Source organism: Salmo salar, chromosome 09, assembly GCF_965601325.2.
Source record: "Salmo salar chromosome 09, fSalSal1, whole genome shotgun sequence".
NCBI lineage: Eukaryota > Metazoa > Chordata > Actinopteri > Salmoniformes > Salmonidae > Salmo > Salmo salar.
Genome location: NC_138299.1, coordinates 79,592,306 through 79,612,722, shown reverse-complemented (window position 1 = coordinate 79,612,722; position 20,417 = coordinate 79,592,306). Strand labels below are relative to the sequence as shown.

At 45.4% G+C, this 20,417-nt stretch overlaps 1 long non-coding RNA gene across 1 annotated transcript in view; it reads right to left on the bottom strand.

Moving 5' to 3' along the window:
• Positions 1-14,308: 14,308 nt before the first annotated feature.
• The window catches only part of LOC145858044 (uncharacterized), a 30,057-nt gene continuing 23,948 nt past the window's right edge, over positions 14,309-20,417 (bottom strand). Inside the window, exons 2-3 of the long non-coding RNA XR_014378806.1 lie at positions 14,922-15,260; positions 14,309-14,558 (exon numbers count right to left, since the gene is read on the bottom strand). This is a non-coding gene — a long non-coding RNA (uncharacterized LOC145858044). The remainder of the gene's footprint in view (positions 14,559-14,921; positions 15,261-20,417) is intronic.

Below are 20,417 nucleotides of genomic sequence, written 5' to 3'. Positions count from 1 at the left end.
CTGGCGGACTCCCTAAACACTAATGCTGAGTTTGTAAATTATGCTTGACTGTTGGAGTGTGCCCCTGGCTGCCATAAATAAAAAAATAAAAGAAAATGGTGCCGTCTGGTTGGATTAATATAAGGAATTTGAAATGATTTATACTTTTACTTTTACTTTTGATACTTAAGTATATTTTATCATTACATTTACTTTTGATACTTAAGTATATTTAAAACCAAACACTTGTCTTTTAGTCAAGTAGGATTTTACTTTGTGACTTTCACTTTAACTTGAGTCATTTTCTAATAAGGTATTGTCGTGGAAATTCTTACACAGGGACACTCAAAGTCAATCTTAAATGAATCATTGTTTATTCTCAGCGCGCTTGTCAGACGGTTGCTAGGAGTGGTGGTAGGAGTCAGGCGCAGAGAGCAGAGGTACGGAACTTAGTGTTTATTTAAATTTAAAAAAACAACACGATCGATGCCAACACAAACGGCGTGGAAAAAATGCCAAGTGCCCAAAACAGGTGCACAGCCAGCATACAATATTACAGTCGTAAATTGCTAGCACATCCAACTACAAAAACACAACCTGACGCTAAAATAATCCCGCACAACACTGGGCGGGCTAACCAGGCTTAAATAACCAAAATCAAAAGACAAATGAGGAACAGGTGCAAACAATAAGACATACCAAACGAAAAGGAAAAAGGGATCAGCGGCGGCTAGTAGGTCGGTGACGACGACCGCCGAGCGCCGCCCCGAGCAGGCAGGGGAGCCACCTTCGGTGGGATTCGTGACAGTACCCCCCTCCTGACGCGCGGCTCCCGCAGCGCGCCGCCACCGACCTCGAGGGCGACCCGGAGGACGAGGCGCAGGGCGATCCCCATGAAGGCGGTGGAACTGCCTCAGTAGTGGGGGGTCCAAAATGTCCCTCCTGGGTACCCAGCACCTCTCCTCCGCGCCGTACCCCTCCCAGTCGACGAGGTACTGTAGGCCCCCCCCGAAGTCTGGAGTCCAGAATACGCCGGGGACCCCCCAATGTCCAGCGGGGGGGGAGGAACCTCCGGCACCTCACCTTCCTGCATGGGACCAGCCACCACCGGCCTGAGGAGAGACACATGAAACGAGGGGTTAATACGGTAGTAAGATGGAAGTTGTAACCGGTAACACACCTCATTTATCCTCCTCAGGACTTTCAACGGCCCTACACACTGCGGGCCCAGCTTCCGGCAGGGCAAGCGGAGGGGCAGGTTTCTAGCCGAGAGCCAGACTCGATCCCCTGGTGCAAACACAGGGGTCTCACTGCGGTGCTGGTCAGCGCTCTTCTTCTGCCGTCCACTCGCCTTTGTAAGTGCGTCTTGGACGGCTCTCCAGGTGTCCTTCGAGCGCTGCACCCAATCCTCCACCGCAGGAGCCTCGGTCTGGCTCTGGTGCCATGGAGCCAGGACCGGCTGGTAGCCCAACACGCACTGGAACGGTGACATGTTGGTTGATGAGTGCCGTAGAGAATTTTGGGCTATTTCTGCCCATGGCACGTATCTCGCCCATTCTCTGGGCCGGTCCTGGCAATACGTCCTTAGAAACCTACCCACCTCTTGGTTCACCCTCTCCACCTGCCCATTACTCTCGGGGTGGAAACCCGAGGTCAGGCTGACCGAGACCCCCAAACGTTCCATGAACGCCCTCCAAACTCTGGATGTGAACTGGGGACCCCGATCAGAAACGATGTCCTCGGGCACCCCATAGTGCCGGAAGACATGGGTAAACAGGGCCTCCGCAGTCTGCAGAGCCGTAGGGAGACCGGGCAACGGGATGAGGCGACAGGACTTCGAGAACCGATCCACAACGACCAGGATAGTGGTGTTCCCCTGAGATACGGGAAGGTCAGTGAGGAAGTCCACTGACAAGTGTGACCACGGCCGCTGTGGAACGGGGAGGGGGTGTAATTTCCCTCTAGGCAGGTGTCGAGGAGCCTTGCTCTGAGCGCACACCGAGCAGGAGGAAACATAAAACCGCACGTCCTTACCCAAGGTGGGCCACCAGTACTTCCCCCTCAGGTTCCGCACTGTCCTCTCGATCCCAGGGTGACCCGAAGAGGGGAGATTATGGGCCCATCGAATCAATCGATCCCGGAGACCAAGCGGTACGTACTGAACACCTGCCGGACACTGCGATGGTGCAGGTTCCGACCGTAACGCCCGCTCGATCTCCGCGTTCAACTCCCATACCACCGGAGCTACCAAACACGACGCCGGAAGAATGGGAGCTGGATCGATGGCCCTCTCCTCGGTGTCATATAGGCGGGACAGTGCGTCGGCCTTCGTGTTCTGTGAACCTGGCCGATAAGAGATTGTGAACCGGAAACGGGTAAAGAACATGGCCCACATGGCCTGACGCGGATTCAGTCTCCTAGCTGCCCGGATGTACTCGAGATTACGGTGGTCAGTCCAGATGAGGAAAGGGTGCTTAGCCCCCTCAAGCCAATGTCTCCACACCTTCAGAGCCTTGACCACAGCTAACAACTCCCTGTCCCCCACGTCATAGTTCTGCTCCGCCGGCCCTAGCTTCCTAGAAAAGAAAGCGCACGGGCGGAGTTTGGGTGGCGTGCCCGAGCGCTGTGATAGCACGGCCCCCACCCCAGTCTCGGACGTGTCCACCTCCACTATGAATGCCAAAGAGGGATCCGGATGAGCCAGCACTGGAGCGACGGTAAACAGCTGCTTCAGGCGACTGAACGCTCTGTTCGCCTCTGCTGACCAGCGCAAGCGCGCCGGACCCCCTTCAGCAGTGAGGTAATGGGAGCAGCAACTTGACCAAAGCCCCGGATAAACCTCCGGTAGTAATTGGCAACCCCTAAAAACCGCTGCACCTCCTTTACCGTGGTCGGAGTCGGCCAATTACGCACGGCTTTAACGCGGTCATCCTCCATCACCACCCCCGAGGTGGAAATGCGATACCCCAGGAAGGAAACGGCTCGTTTGAAAAACTCACATTTCTCAGCCTTGACGTACAGGTCATTCTCCAGCAGTCGCCCAAGCACCTTGCGCACCAGGGAGACATGCGCGGCGCGGGTGGCGGAATAAATCAGGATGTCGTCAATATACACCACCACCCCCTGCCCGTGCAGGTCCCTGAGAATCTCGTCAACAAAGGATTGAAAGACGGCTGGAGCATTCTTTAACCCGTACGGCATGACGAGGTACTCATAGTGGCCCGATGTGGTACTGAATGCGGTTTTCCACTCGTCTCCTCCCCGGATACGCACCAGATTGTACGCGCTCCTGAGGACCAGTTTCGTGAAAAAACGCGCACCGTGAAATGATTCCACCGCCGTAGCGATGAGAGGTAGTGGGTAACTGAACCCTACTGTGATGGAATTTAGACCTCGATAATCAATGCACGGACGCAACCCTCCATCCTTTTTCTTCACGAAAAAGAAACTCGAGGAGACGGGTGACATGGAGGGCCGAATATACCCCTGTCTCAGAGATTCCGTGACATATGTCTCCATAGCCAACGTCTCCTCCTGTGACAATGGGTACACGTGACTCCTGGGAAGTGCAGCGTTTACCTGGAGATTTATCACGCAATCCCCTCGTTGATGAGGTGGTAATCAGGTCGCCCTCTTTTTACAGAAGGTGATAGCCAAATCGGCATATTCTGAGGGAATGCGCACAGTGGAAACCTGGTCTGGACTCTCCACCGTCGTCGCACCGATGGAAACTCCCTTACACCTGCCTGAGCACTCCTCTGACCACCCTCTGAGAGCCCCCTGTCTCCACGAAATATTGGGATTGTGATTGGCCAGCCAGGGAATCCCCAGCACCACCGGAAACGCAGGAGAATCAATGAGGAAGAGACTAATCCGTTCCCCATGATCCCCCTGCGTTACCATGTCCAGTGGCACCGTGGCCTCCCTGACCAGTCCTGACCCTAATGGTCGGCTATCTAAGGAGTGCACGGGGAAAGGTTGGTCCAACGACACCAGGGGAATCCCTAGCCTTAATGCGAGCCCACGATCCATAAAGTTTCCAGCTGCGCCTGAATCGACTAGCGCCTTATGCTGGAAAGAGGGAGAAAACAAGGGGAAAGTTACTAAAACTAACATGTGTCCAACAGGGAGCTCTGGGTGAGGTTGGTGCTTACTCACCTGAGATGGACGAGGAGTGCTCCGCCTGCCATCCCGATTCCCAGAGGAGCTCCCCCAGCACCGGTCGGTAAAGTGTCCTCTCCGACCACACTGGGTACAAGGGGAGCCTCCTCCTCCGGTTCCCCTGGACGCGGCCCCCCCTAGCTCCATAGGTATGGGAGCTGGAGGACCTGGAGGTGGAACCAACAGGGCCCCGTCTGGACGCCCGCGCGCAGCCAGCAGATTGTCAAGACGAATGGACATGTCGATTAGTTCGTCTAGTGACAGGGTAGTGTCTCGACAGGCTAGCACACGGCGGACGTCCTCCCGGAGGCTACACCGATAGTGGTCCATCAGGGCCCTGTCGTTCCACCCCGCTCCAGCAGCCAAGGTCCGGAACTCCAGAGCAAAGTCCTGTGCGCTCCTCGTCTCCTGACGCAGGTGGAACAGCCGTTCACCCGCCGCCCGGCCTTCTGCTGGGTGGTCGAACACGGCCCGGAACCGGCGGGTGAACTCGGGGTAGTGATCCCTTGCCGAGTCTGGGCCATACCACACTGCGTTGGCCCACTCCAGGGCACGTCCCGTTAAGCAGGAGACGAGGACGCTTACGCACTCCTCTCCCGAGGGAGCTGGATGAACGGTAGCCAGGTACAAATCCAACTGTAGCAGGAACCCCTGGCACCCAGCCGCCGCTCCATCGTACTCCCTGGGGAGAGCCAGGCGTAGGGCTCCGGGTCCGGACGTCGGTGGAGGGGTAGATGGTGGAGGGGGATTTGGTGCTGGTGATGCGGTAGGGAGGCCACTCCTCTCCCATCGGTCCATCCTCTCCATCATCTCCTCCATCGCTGAGCCGATTTGGTGGAGGATGGTGGTATGGTGAAGGACCCGTTCCTCCATCGATGGGAGAGGAGGGGAGGCTGCTCCTGCTGACTCCATAGTCGGTGTGGGATTCTGTCAGACGGTTGCTAGGAGTGGTGGTAGGAGTCAGGCGCAGAGAGCAGAGGTACGGAACTTAGTGTTTATTTAAATTTAAAAAAACAACACGATCGATGCCAACACAAACGGCGTGGAAAAAATGCCAAGTGCCCAAAACAGGTGCACAGCCAGCATACAATATTACAGTCGTAAATCGCCAGCACATCCAAGTACAAAAACACAACCTGACGCTAAAATAATCCCGCACAACACTGGGCGGGCTAACCAGGCTTAAATAACCAAAATCAAAAGACAAATGAGGAACAGGTGCAAACAATAAGACATACCAAACGAAAAGGAAAAAGGGATCAGCGGCGGCTAGTAGGTCGGTGACGACGACCGCCGAGCGCCGCCCGAGCAGGCAGGGGAGCCACCTTCGGTGGGATTCGTGACAGCGCTGGAGAGGTTCCAACAAACTCAATGCACCATAGTACACATGTCAATCAGGAGCTCCCCTGGGCAGACCTAGCAGTTGTCTTATAAACGGCTATACACAGACAAGTTATATTTGCATGATTTAGCATAATTAATTAATCATTACCTTTTGTTTCATTCGTGTGACCGACCAATACTGTTTCATAACGTGACAGACCAACATTGAGTGAACATTATCAAGCCAGCAGTAGATAAAACAGTAAGTTAATTCTCTCCCAAGTTTTAGCTTGCAGCTATCACTGTCTAGCTGGCTAGCTTAAGGATATGTACTAGCCCATACCAGTGACAAACTTGATGTGTTATCGACATATGACAGTACACAAACAAAATCTAGCTCACTTATTTTGCCAGCTAGAAAGAAACGGCAACAAATGAATTCACAAACGGAGGAAGATCCTAAGATAAAAAAAGTAATCTTCCCTTTGAACAAAATCTACTCCTCCAAAGAAAGCCTGTCACCAGATCAGCAATCAGATCCATAACCAGAACATCGCATTTCAATTTAGTCCACATGCAGGATCTATAGAAAACCCCGGTGCCCCAGACACCATCCAACGACCAATCCACACTCACACACACACAGAGCCTAAGTGCAGACAGCCAGAGGCTCCCAAAACACAACACATGCAGCAAGCTCCAGAAACAAACTTTCCCATTGAGCAAAATCCACTATCCAACCCTCTAAAGAAAACCTGGCTCCTTTCTCCGAAATTCTACCAGATCCACAATTGAATACCTGGCCAAAGCGTCGCATTTTGGTTTAGCCCACCATCCACACACATACACACACACACACACAGTTTCGGGACCAGCCACAGGGCTCTACACTTAAGCAATAAGTCCCGAGGAGGTGTGGTATATGGTGAATATACCATGGCTAAGGGCTGTTTTTACCCACGACGCAACGCGGAGTGCCTGGACATAGTCCTTAGCCATGGTATATTGGCCATATACCACACCTCCATCGCGACAAAAGCTATTTTACACTTTTCCCATAGGCTTCTACTATCTATAGTATGACAGCACCAGCAGTTAGCTACCAACAGCTGGCAGACATGTTAATTTAGTTACTTCAGCATTAATCAGTGTTATTTAGATGGAAATGCAGTAGCTCTATAGCTATCTAGTGTTAGCATAGAGGTAGTAAGCAAGCTCTTTAACTTACCTGGTGAAGCCCTGATAATGCTCTGTCTCTGCTGGTGCTGCTGGCTTTGTGATACTTTATAACCTCGTTGTTGGCAGGGACTGCACTACATTTAAAGAGCAATGTTTTTCTGAAGCTATCCTTCCATTGTTGGTAGCCGTGGAAGTTCACAAGGATGAAATGTTCCCCGCAGATTGACGAATAGATGCCCAATTTGCCCGCCTCATTTTTACAAATGTATTCTTCTTTTTATGAGGTGGTTCATTTGCGTGCCCATAGAAAGATACTCACATTTGCATATCAAGTGTTGCTATACCCTGCATCGACACAAAGCTTGGCCATCTTGATGAATAAAAATGGAATTGCTAGCTAGCTCCATACTACTGACCCACAAATGTATTTTTGTGGTTGTTGTTTTTTTACCCATAAGTACATGAAGGGTGAGCATGGATTTTATTCCCTCACCATGTGACGCTGACCGCGGAGCGTTGTGGGATTGCTTCCAAAGTTAGACCTGATTTGGAGAAAGCCTCAAACACAACTTTGAGAACAATATTACAGTATTATTAAAATATATTTAAGTGTTTGTATTTTGGGGATGTTTTCTCAGGGTGCTCTACGGTACAATTGTATGCGTTTCTGTAATTGAGAAATTGCTGCTACTTGCCCTCTCAGGAATGCGTGCTTAGTCCACTCCTGTACTCTTTGTTCACCCACGACCGCATGGCCGCGCACAACTCCAACACCATCATTAAGTTTGTTGACAACACAGTGTAGTGCCAACAACCTTTCCCTCAACATCAGCAAGACAAAAGAGCTTTATGGAGGGCTACAGTAAACGGCGGGCTGAGAACGGCCACATTCATATCGACGGGGCCGTAGTGGAGCAGGTCGAGAGCTTCAAGTTACTCGGTGTTCACATCACTAAGGATCTATCATGGTCCAAACACACCAACACAGTCGTGAAGAGGGCCTCTTCCCCCTCAAGAGGCTGAAAAGATTTGACATGGGCTCTCAGATCTTCAAAAAGTTCTACAGCTGCACCATTGAGAGCATCTTGACTGACTGCATCACTGCTTGGTATGGCAACTGCTTGGCATCAGACCGCAAGGCGCTACAGAGGGTAGTGCATACGGCCCAATACATCACTGGGGCCGAGCTCCCTGCCATCCAGGACCTCTATACCAGGCAGTGTCAGAGGAAGTGCCTAAAAATGGTCAAAGACTCCAGCCTCTCAAGTCATATACTGTTCTCTCTGCTACCACATGGCAAGTGGTGCCGATGAACCAAGTCTGGAACCAAAAGGATCCTGATCAGCTTCTACCCCCAAGCCATAAGACTGCTAAATAAATAGTTAACCAAATAGCTACCCGGACTATCTACATTGACCCTTTTTGCAGTAACTTTTTTGACTCATCATATACGCTGCTGCTGTTTATTATCTGTCACTTTATTCCTAGTTATATGTACATATCTACCTCAATTACGTCGTACCCCTGCACACTGACTCAGTTCTGGAACCCTGTTAATATAGCCATGCTATTACCTCGTACCCCTGCACATTGACTCGGTACTGGTAGCCCGTGTATATTGCCATGTTATTACCTCGTACCCCTGCACATTGACTCAGTACTGGTACCCCGTGTATATAACCATGTTATTACCTCGTACCCCTGCACATTGACTCGGTACTGGTAGCCCGTGTATATAGCCATGTTATTACATCGTACCCCTGCACATTGACTCAGTACTGGTACCCCATGTATATAGTCATATTATTACCTCGTACCCCTGCACATAAACTCGGTACTGGTAGCCCGTGTATATAGCCATGTTATTACCTCGTACCCCTGCACATTGACTCGGTACTGGTAGCCCGTGTATATAGCCATGTTATTACATTGTACCCCTGCACATTGACTCAGTACTGGTACCCCGTGTATATAGCCATATTATTACCTCGTACCCCTGCACATAAACTCGGTACTGGTAGCCCGTGTATATAGCCATGTTATTACCTCGTACCCCTGCACATTGACTCGGTACTGGTAGCACGTGTATATGTAACCGGTGTGAAATGGCTAGCTAGTTAACGGGGTGCGCGCCAGTAGTGTTTCAATCGGTGACGTCACTTGCTCTGAGACCTTGAAGTAGTTGTTTCCCTTGCTCTGCAAGGGCCACGGATTTTGTGGAGCGATGGATAATGGTGCTTCGAGGGTGACTGTTGCGAATGTGTGCAGAGGGTCCCTTGTTCAAGCCCAGGTAGGGGAGAGGAGAGGGACGGAAGCTATACTGTTGCATTGATGCTTTTGACCCGGATTACTGGTTGCTGCGGAAAAGGAGGAGGTCAAAAGGGGGGTGAGTGTAACTGGTGTGAAATGGCTAGCTCATTAGCGGGGTGCACGCTAATAGCGTTTCAATCGGTGATGTCACTTGCTCTGAGACCTTGAAGTAGCTGTTTCCCTTGCTCTGCAAGGGCCTCGGCTTTTGTGGAGCGATGGATAATGGTGCTTCGAGGGTGACTGTTGCGAATGTGTGCAGAGGGTCGCTGGTTCAAGCCCAGGTAGGGGAGAGAAGAGGGACGGAAGCTATACTGTTGCATTGATGCTTTTGACCCGGATTACTGGTTGCTGCAGAAAAGGAGGAGGTCAAAAGGGGGGTGAGTGTAACTGGTGTGAAATGGCTAGCTCATTAGCGGGGTGCGCGCTAATAGCGTTTCAATCGGTGATGTCACTTGCTCTGAGACCTTGAAGTAGCTGTTTCCCTTGCTCTGCAAGGGCCGCAGCTTTTGTGGAGCGATGGGTAATGGTGCTTCGAGGGTGACTGTTGTCGATGTGTGCAGAGGGTCGCTGGTTTGAGCCCAGGTAGGGGCGAGGAGAGGGACGGAAGCAATACTGTTACATATATAGCCATGATATTACCTCGTACCCCTGCACATTGACTCGGTACTGGTACCCTGTGTATATAGCCATGTTATTACCTCGTACCCCTGCACATTGACTCGGTACTTGTACCTCGTGTATATACTATAGCCATGTTTCCATTACTCATTGTATCTATTATTATGTTTATTGTAACTTTTTTTACTTTTCTATTATTTCTCTATTTTCTTTCTCTCTGCACTGTCGGGAAGGGCCTGTAAGTAAGCATTTCACTGTTAGTGTACACCTGTTGTTTACGAAGCATGTGATGAATACAATTTCATTTTCTTTGTGAGGGAGAACTTCATTTTAACAAAGTGTTACAGGTTCATGCTGTTTGTTTTACTTGAGAAAAAGTATCCAAATGCAATTTGTTTCCATATACTGAGAAAATGTTTTAATGCCATTGCTAATTCCTGTCTGCCCCCCAAAAAATGGAAATAAAAGCCAATACCATAGAAATATGTATTAGAAATCAATGAATGAATACAATGAAAGACCAAAGGGCTTAAGAAATGAGAAATGAGGTCCAGAATGTTTCGAAAGTAGTAGATAATGAGAAATTACATCCAGAATGTTTCAAAAAGTTACTTGCTTTTATTATTTTCTATGCATTCAAAATCACAAATACATCAAATCAAAACATGATGAACTTAAAATAAGAAGGGAAGTGTCTATGTTACAGTTTCCCCGATTAAAGCCATCCCAAACTCATACATTTCTGTTACTGTATATCACAAGCAACATAAAAGAAAACACTTCAATATACTGTACTATATACTCCTGTCACGTCCTGACCAGTATAAGGGGTTATTGGTTATTGTAGTTTGGTCAGGACGTGGCAGGGGGTATTTGTTTTATGTGGTTCGGGGTTTAATGGGATATGTATTTATGTAAGAGGGGTGTTTGTTTTATGTGTTCCGGGGTTTTTGGGTAATGTTCTTGATTTGTATTTCTATGGTTTTCTATGTTGTGTATTTCTTTGTTGGCCTGGTATGGCTCTCAATCAGGAACAGCTGTACATCATTGTTTCTGATTGGGAGTCATACTTAGGTAGCCCTTTTTTCACCTGTGGTTGGTGGGAAGTTGTTGTTGCATAGCTGTTTGTGTAGCCTGCAATACTGTTCGTTCGATCGGTTTCTTGTTTTTGTTTCGTATGCGTTCAAATAAAGTTAAGATGAGCACTCAACCCGCTGCGCATTGGTCCATTACGTACAACGACCGTTACAACTCCTTTCAAATGTTTAACAATAATTAACACTAGAATAGCCTTGTTTCGAGGAACTCCCCTTCGAGCCAATGTCCCTCCCCCCAAACTCTCAGTTTTTTAGCTTACTTTATTATTTCATGTCTATTGCTTCTGATATTGTTATGTAGACCAGACTGTTGTCTCTTTTCAATTATATGTGACATTTGATAGTCCATTTTTTATATTCTTCTACATATTCCTTGCTAATATGCACTGACTCCCTATTCGCCAGTATCTAATCAACTATCTGCTTGCACCTGTTACGCACATAAGCTGTCTTCATAATTTGTTTGTACAGCACTGATGAAGGCATGAGGTCAAAACGTATAATCCGTTTTTGTTTTATAGCACCTTTTTGTATTCTTTTGAGCATGGATTAAATGAAGTACATTATTTTTGCATCTCCTTGGGTTATTCCTTTTCATGGTTTTGAATGCAAGTACCTTTTGAACGCTACATACAGTACCAGTCAAAAGTTTGAACACACCCACTCATTCAAGGGTTTTTCTTAATCTTTACTGTTTTCTACGTTGTAGAATAATAGTGAAGACATCAAAACTATGAAATAACTCATATGGAATAATGTAGTAACAAAAAAATTGTTAAGCAAATCCAAATATATAGATTCTTCATAGTAGCTACACTTTGCCTTGATGACAGCGTTGCACACTCTTGGCATCCTCTCAACCAGCTTCAGCTGGAATGCTTTTCCAACTGTCTTGAAGGAATTCCCACATATGCTTAGCACTTGTTGGTTGCTTTTCCTTCACTCTGCGGTCCAACTCATCCCAAAACATCTCAAATGGGTTGAGGTCGAGTGATTGTGGAGGCCAGGTCATCTGATGCAGCACCCCATCACTCTCCTTCTTGGTCAAATAGCCCTTACACAGCCTGGAGTTGTGTTGGGTCATTGTCCTGTTGAAAATCAAATGATCCCACTAAGCACAAACCAGATGGGATGGCGTATTGCTGCAGAATGCTGTGGAAGCCATGCTGGTTAAGTGTGCCTTGAATTCTAAATAAATCACAGACAGTGACACCAGCAAAGCACCCCCACACCATCACAACTCCTCCTCCAACCTTCACGGTGGGAACAACACGTGCGGAGATCATCCGTTCACCTAATTTGCGTCTCACAAAGACACGGCGGTTGGAACCAAAAATCAAAAATGTTGACTCATCAGACCAAAGGACAGATTTCCACTGCTCTAATGTCCATTGCTCGTGTTTCTTGGACAAAGCAAGTCTCTTCTTATTGGTGTCCTTTTATAATGGTGTCTTTGCAGCAATTCAACCATGAAGGCCTGATTCACGCAGTCTCCTCTGAACAGTTGATGTTGAGATGTTTCTGTTACTTGAACTCTGTGAAGCATTTATTTAGGATGCAATTTCTGAGACTGGTAACTCTAATGAACGTATCCTCTGCAGCAGAGGTAACTCTGGGTCTTCCTTTCTTCCTGTGGTGGTCCTCATGAGAACTTGTTTCATCATAGAGATTGATGGTTTTTGCAACTTCACTTTCAAAGTTCTTGAAATTTACCGCATTGACTGACCTTTATGTCTTAAAGTAAGGATGGGCTGTCGTTTCTCCTTGCTTATTTGAGCTGTTCTTGCCATAACATGGACTTGGTCTTTTACCAAATAGGACTTTCTTCTGTATATCACCCCTACCTTGTCACATCACAACTGATTGGCTCAAACGCATTAAGAAGGGGAAAAAATCCACAAATTAACTTTTAACAAGGAACTCCAGTTAACTTAAATGCATTCCAGGTGACTAACTCATAGCCCATCATTCTAGGAAGTAGGAGACAGCTCTGGTGACGTGAGATGTGGTCTATGACATTGTGATGTTTGACTGACTACACCACAACATTGGTTCTTCATGAAGGGAAGTGCTACAGTCTGTGTGATAACATTTCTTTCACTGGCCCATAGAAAAGTCAGAAAACCCTGCACATATTCACTTAGTTTGTTGTGCTTCAAACAAAAAGTTGTAGATAATGAAAATGACAAACAATGACTGTTTCTCAAATAACCAACAGATGATTTAATGTTGATGGATGTAGTTATGACTCTTTGTACCAACTACAGTAACATATGAAAATAAAAATGAGCAGGGGGAGAGAGTGGTTAGTGAAGCAGCAGGTTTAAATACCCTGAGCCCAGGTGGCTCCAATCACGCCAGCTCCAATCACTAACGACCCTCCTCAGCCTGCAGGAGGAAGCGTGACAATGGTTACACATAAAATGCATTTCTCATTATTTGTATTATTAGGTAGTCACATATTTGTAGTTCAGCCAGAGCAATATGTAGAGCTTGTCAAAGTTATCATTTGTAATAATCATTTGGCAAGTTATTAAAATGAGGTCCAGAATGTTTTAAAAGTAGTAGATAATGAGAAATGATGTCCAGAATGTTTCAGGAAGTAGTAGATAATGAGAAATGAGGTCCATAATGTTTCAAAAATAGTAGATAATGATAAATAATGTCCAGGATTTTTTTGAAGGAGTAGTTAATGGAAAATGAGGTCCAGAATGTTTAAAAAGTTGCTTGCTTGTATTTCTATGAATTCAAAATCATACAAATACGCTATATTAAAGCATAATAAAGTTAAGGAAAGTGTTTTGTTACCTTTCACCATTTAACAAGTCTTCCCAATATCATACATTTAGGTTACTGTATGTCACAAGTAACGTAAAACAAAACACTGCAATGCAATACACTGTACTATAAACTCATTAAAAATTCAAAATGATAATAAAAGCTTAATTACATTTTAAAAGAGCGAAATCAAATATTTTCAATGGTAAGCAATATTAAATCATCATCAGGTAATCTCACAGCCTAGTTGGTCTCCATAGCACCTCTCAGGACATAAACACCCTCATCTGAGTCCCACCATGATCCACCTGAGACTGCATACACTCTGCTTACTCAACATCAGAGAGAGAGAGAGAGAGAGAATTAAGCAGAATAAAATTAGAAACGTATTAAACAAAATACCTTCAGTAAAGGTACAATGGTGCATTACTGACCTTTTTCTTGATGATAGGTTTCCTTCTTGTAGAAACAGTATGATCCCAGACAGACTGTCAGAAGAATGAAGACTTCAGCGAGTTGGAAATAAACAAACACACTGACTCCTCGTCCTAGGAAACAGAATGACACTTAAATTAAGTATTCAGCTAATTTTGACAAGCTATGTGTTTGAAAAATAGTCAAAAATCGGATTTATTGAAGTTTCCATGTGGTCTATATTAAAGAAAATATCAAAGGGATGCAAAAGAGCCTAATTTCGTAGAACGACCCTAAAGGTCATGATGATAATGACGATGAAGTCAATCATCATCATCATTAATATCAATATAATCATGTATTATTTTGCATGATGTGTCTGCTAAACTAAACAAAGTGACACAGAGAGTACAGGGTTGACAATGTGAGAGTACAGTAGCTTACCTAGACAAGGTGAGATTCTCTTGCTGACAGTATCACTGCTGATGTGGTTTCTGACGGTACAGGTGAGATCTCCTGACAAGCCTTTCTTCAGAGTGATGGTGTTTGTCTCATCACCAGGAGAGGTCTCAGTGTCTCTCAGTGTCTGTCCATCCAGAGTCCAGCTGTACTGGGGACCATCCCCCTCAGAGGAACAGGACACCCTCATCTCTCCATGGGACAGACACTCAAAGGACAGCTGAGGACTGGACACTGGAGCTGTGGGGGAAGAAGGATATGTAACTGTAGTAAGAGGGCATAACACATTAGAACACAACACCAGCCATTCTTCTTGAAAGCCACAGAAACTACTGTAGTCAACAGGAGCAGCAGATTCATGACACACAATGACTGCATTTCAAATAACCAACAGATGATTTAATGTTGATGGATGTGGTTATGACTCTATGTACCAACTACAGTAGACTATGAAAATAAAAATGACTCCATGGTTACACATAAAATGCATTTCTCATTATTTTGATTATTACGCAGTCACATATGTGTAGTTTAGCCAGAGCAATATGTAGAGCTTGTCAAAGTTACTACTTGTAATAATTATTTGGATAGTTAGTTAATTACCTTCGATGAACAGTTGTAGTCCTCTGGCCCATAATGATACCCCTGCTGAATTAAAGTTTTCTAGCAGATATTCACCAGAATCTGTACTTCTTGTGTTATTTAACCTAAATGTCCCATTGTTTATAAAGAAGTGTACTCTGTCTTTAATGCGGGTGTCTCTTATTACCAGTATGTCCTTCTTCATTTTGAGTATCTCTGTTTTTGCACTAGTTGGGTCTTTATAAAATGTGAGATCATCATATCTCGTGTCATCAGTCACCAGCTGGAGATAGACAGTTCCTCCCAGAGCTCCATAACACTGAGATCCATTCTGTCTAGCATCACAGGAAGTCTCCAAGCCTGAAGATCAAGAAGAAAAGACAATGTAGTGACTATCACTGTTCTAACCCATGTCAAGTCATGTTTAATTTTTCAGATGAGAATACAAGTGACTAACAGTATAACCAAACCAACAGCATCAACATGATAGGGATCATTAAGTCAGTGATCATTATCATGGGACAATGAGTAAAGAGACAACTGTCTTACATTTACATTTACATTTAAGTCATTTAGCAGACGCTCTTATCCAGAGCGACTTACAAATTGGTGCATTCACCTTATAATATCCAGTGGAACAACCACTTTACAATAGTGCATCTAAATCTTTTAGGGGGGGTTAGAAGGATTACTTTATCCTATCCCAGGTATTCCTTGAAGAGGTGGGGTTTCAGGTGTCTCCAGAAGGTGGTGATTGACTCCGCTGTCCTGGCGTCGTGAGGGAGCTTGTTCCACCATTGGGGTGCCAGAGCAGCGAACAGTTTTGACTGGGCTGAGCGGGAACTGTGCTTCCTCAGAGGTAGGGAGGCGAGCAGGCCAGAGGTGGATGAACGCAGTGCCCTTGTTTGGGTGTAGGGCCTGATCAGAGCCTGAAGGTACGGAGGTGCCGTTCCCCTCACAGCTCCGTAGGCAAGCACCATGGTCTTGTAGCGGATGCGAGCTTCGACTGGAAGCCAGTGATATTGTCAATGCTTTAGACACGAAAATGAAATGTGCTGCTTTGTTTGGACCTGTCAAAAGCTTTTTGATACTGTTTATCATGCTATTTTAATGAATAAATTGTCCTGAATAGGCCTGAGCTCGGACACCTGTTTATGGTTTCTTAGTGACAGAACTCAGGCTATCGTGACTGATGGGGTTAACTCTGAATTTCTTGAAGTACATAAAGGTGTACCACAGGGGTCAATTTTGGGACCTGTTCTCTTCACTATTTACACTACAGGTCAAATGTTTTAGAACACCTACTCATTCAACGTTTTTATTTTTTAATTATTTTTTAAACTATTTTCTACATTGTAGAATAACAGTGAAGACATCAAAACTATGAAATAACACATATGGAATCATGTAGTAACCAAAAAAGGGTTAAACAAATCAAAACATATTTTATATTTGAGATTCTTCAAATAGCCACCCTTTGACTTGATGACAGCTTTGCTGGAGCCAGGTGCAAGCAGATAGAAAAGGGCCAACAAGTGACATCTTTCAGTCAAAGGTAGATTAAAACAATTGTCATTTTCACTAGACTGCATAATATTTTACCAGTTGGCCAACAGTGCTTCATAGGTCTACATTAATTAATAGGCTACACCAACAAAACAACATGGTGACTTTGAGAGAACCCCGAGTTCATTAAATTGCAACAAATACAACAAGAAAACTTTAGATGAATGTGTTAATTTCTCCATTTACAGTGGTATAATCATTTCAGTGTTTTTTTTACTGGTAATATATGCTTTTAAATAGCACTTTCGGTTCAGGGCTTTCTGTGGTGGAAAATACGGAGCGCAGGGGTTGGTGAAGTTTTCTAGTTGCGCCTTGATTGGCTCAGTGTTCTGTCACTCATGGGGACACTAGATCACCGCAAAATGGAAAATTCAAGCCCCTTGAGTGCTGCCATAGAGTTACATTAGAAGTGCCCTTCCAAGAAGGCTCAAGGTCATTGGCCACAGGTGAAATAATATCAAATCATGTTATATGTACCGTAACTGTAATGTCCTGACCAGTATAAGGGGTTATTTGTTATTGTAGTTTGGTCAGGACGTGGCAGGGGGTGTTTGTTTAGAGTGTTTCGGGGTTTGTTGGGCTATGTTCTAGTATGTCTATTTCGATGTGGTGTTTATTGGGTTGACCTTCAATTGGAAGCAGCTGCTCCTAGTTGCTTCTAATTGAAGGTCCTACTTAAGAGGCGTGTGTTTCTATGGGATTTTTTCGGTAGTTGTTTCTTGTTTAGCTGTGTGCCTGACAAGACTGTAATCATCGTTATTTTTGTATACTTTTGTTTTTCCTTCTTTCTGCCTATTAAAAAGAAGATGAGTATACATATTCCCGCTGCGTTTTGGTCTAATCCTTACGACACCCGTGACAGTAGCATTGATTGGATTGATCATGTCAACATCATACTTTCAAAATCTTAGCTAGCAATCATCATCATGAATCAAGTGGACAATCTACTGGCAAATCCTTTTCAAACCTTGTCATATGAAGAGAAAATATGGAGAGAAATTATAGATAAAATGTATCGGGGCTCATCGCAAATTCAACAATGAGTGGTTTGGAAGGAATCAGTGGCTAACTGCAAGCGTTCCAAAGCAATCACTAGCCAGCTATTCAGTGGAGTGGGTGTGTGGTCCAAGTCTGGGTTTAAGGGTCTCTTTTCCTAGCTTAAACGTATAAACATTCAACATTGGCCATGCTGTCAATCCAGCATGACTTCTGCCACGTTCAAAACAACTGGAAACTCAGAATTGGGAAATCTCAGACTTCAGTGAGTTCAGGAAAACTGAGAACTCAGAAATCGTGACGTCAGTGATCTTCAGGTCGGAGCTCTGGAAAGAGGCCCGAGTTCCCAAAACTTATTTTCCCAGTCGGAGCACCATAAATCCAGAGAACGACAGACTTTGATGACAACATTTTCCCACGAATGACCGCTGCGCTACCTTCCTGTTCAAGTGAGCACAACACAACAAGATGAGTCCAAAAATGTCTTGTATGCTGCTGCATAAATTATGGAATATGCCAGGGAGATATGTATACTGTAGCTAAGAAAGTAATACTAAGTGTATGTTGTGTAGTGAGCTGTTAATTTGGTCCCTTTCCCCCTCATCATTTAGCCTACTGTTCTGACTTGGTGGTGCACATGTAGCCTATAGCCTGTTTTAGAGAAATGTCATCATGGAATATTGTAAGAGCTTCCATTGTCTGCTTATATGTTCCCTTTTGTAATGAACACTAGGGGAGACAGAGAGCTGGTTTCAAGTGCAGGGCGCAGCAGGTGTTTATTGCAAAGGACCACAGGAGGAGGCAGGTAGCTGGGTCCAGGGGCAGGCAGAAGGTCATACACAGGAGGAGTCAGGTAGCTGGTTCCAGGGGCAGGCAGAAGGTCATACACAGGAGGCAGGTAGCTGGGTCCAGGGGCAGGCAGAAGGTCATACACAGGGGGTCCCAAAGGGTGACAGTACAGGCAGGGAAAAGGCTAGTAACGTAGCCCGGGAGATCAAGCAATAGGTATATAACAGGAAATCCGAGGCAAAAAAAGGCAAAAAGGCGTCGTTAGTGAGGCAGGCAAAAACTATCATACATGGGAGAAGAAAATCACTGGGAAAACCAGAACTCTGAAAGACGTGTGTCACAAAACAAGCAATACCTCATAGTGACGGGGTGCAAGAACTGAACTACACAGTGTGTGTAAATGACATACAGGTGTGTGAACAGGTGATCAAAATTCAGGTGATTGGGATTTGGAGAGTGAGAAGCAGACGTTACAAAAACATGTTAAATCAATAACAGAAGGACTCACTAGGGCAAATGCACACTGTTTAGTTGTTGGGTTGTTCATGTATATTTCATAAAAATATGTACAGAAATATGGGAACGCTAGATACAATTAGTTACAGTAACAAATGAAGCAACAAATCTTTAATACTATGTATAAAGACCAACCCTTCACAACCTGGCCTACATCGAAGAACCTCTCTCATTGGCCAAGCTGTATTCCAGCATACACAGTCTCCTCCCACCCCTCATGTCTGTCTCTCTCTGTGGTTGGTCTGGAACCCTTCAATACTACTACCTGTCCATACTCCACATCCTCTGGAACCTCCCTGTGTTTCTCCATCTTCTTTAGAATATTGATGTCAGCATGTTCCAGTTCTGGACTCTCATCAGCATCTGTGGGGAGATGCAACATGAGTGTTTGGGGAAAAAAAGGGTAGGATACTGCACAGATCGTTTATTGACATTTAACATTTGGGGGTATGTTAGTTGCCTACAGAAGCACTATGGTTGGAGTGTGGGTATAGTAGCTATAGATCACTAATGTATCAAAGGTCATCCAATGTCATGAGAGGAGTTAGAAATAGCATCCAGTCACCTAAGGTACTTCACATACACTTGGCTTATCTGTAGATCTGGAAATAGCCCCGTTGAAACGTATCTAGGCAGTCCTAAGGTGAGCTACAACACTGACACAACAGTCACATGAGCTGACTGAATGTGGTAACCATCTGGGTATTCTATATAGTAATCTTTGAGGTTTACTAGATTTGCTAGACTGTCACCGAGTTGGTATGGTTTGGTATGGTTTGGTATGGTTGGTAAGGTTTGGTTTGGTTTGGTATGGTTGATATGGTATGGTTTGGTATGGTTGGTATGGTATGGTTTGGTATGCAATGGTTTGGTATGGTTTGCTATGGTTTGGTTTGATATGGTATGGTTTAGTATGGTATGGTTGGTTTGGTATGGTATGTTTTGGTATGGTGCGGCCCTGTTTATAGCTGATGAGGACACCCTGACTGAACTCAGGCCACCGTTACCAGGCAACTGTCACGACTTCTGCCGAAGTCGATGCCCCTCCTTGCTCGGGTGGTGTACGGCGGTCGACGTCACCGGTCTTCTAGCCATCATTGATCAGTTTTTCATTTTCCATTGGTCTTGTCTTGTCTTCCTACACACCTGTTTCCAATCCCATTAATTACATGTTGTGTATTTAACCCTCTGTTTCCCCTCATGTCCTTGTCGGTGATTGTTTGTGATGTTATGTTACGTGTGTTTTTGTATCGGTGTGCGACGGGTATATTTTACCCATGTTATTTTGTACTTTGGTTTTGGAGTTTGTTTTTTCATTAAATACTCCAGATTAACCAATTTGGTTTCTCCTGCACCTGACTTCCCTGCCCCCTACATACACAATTATGACAGCAACAACACCCACAGAGCACAACAACAGAACTCATCTACAGGTGGTAACACAGAAGCACATACAGCATGCTGACCACTTCCTTTTTGAGAACATAAGTCTAGCATCCTAAACTGAAGGTCTAAGTTATTCTTAAACTCCTACTGGCTGTTTGCATTTAATGATTCCATGGCTTTTAAGCCCCTTATACATATAGTGTTGTGTTATATAGTGGGATGGAAAAATATTATTTGATCTACTCGAAATACTCCATAATGTCA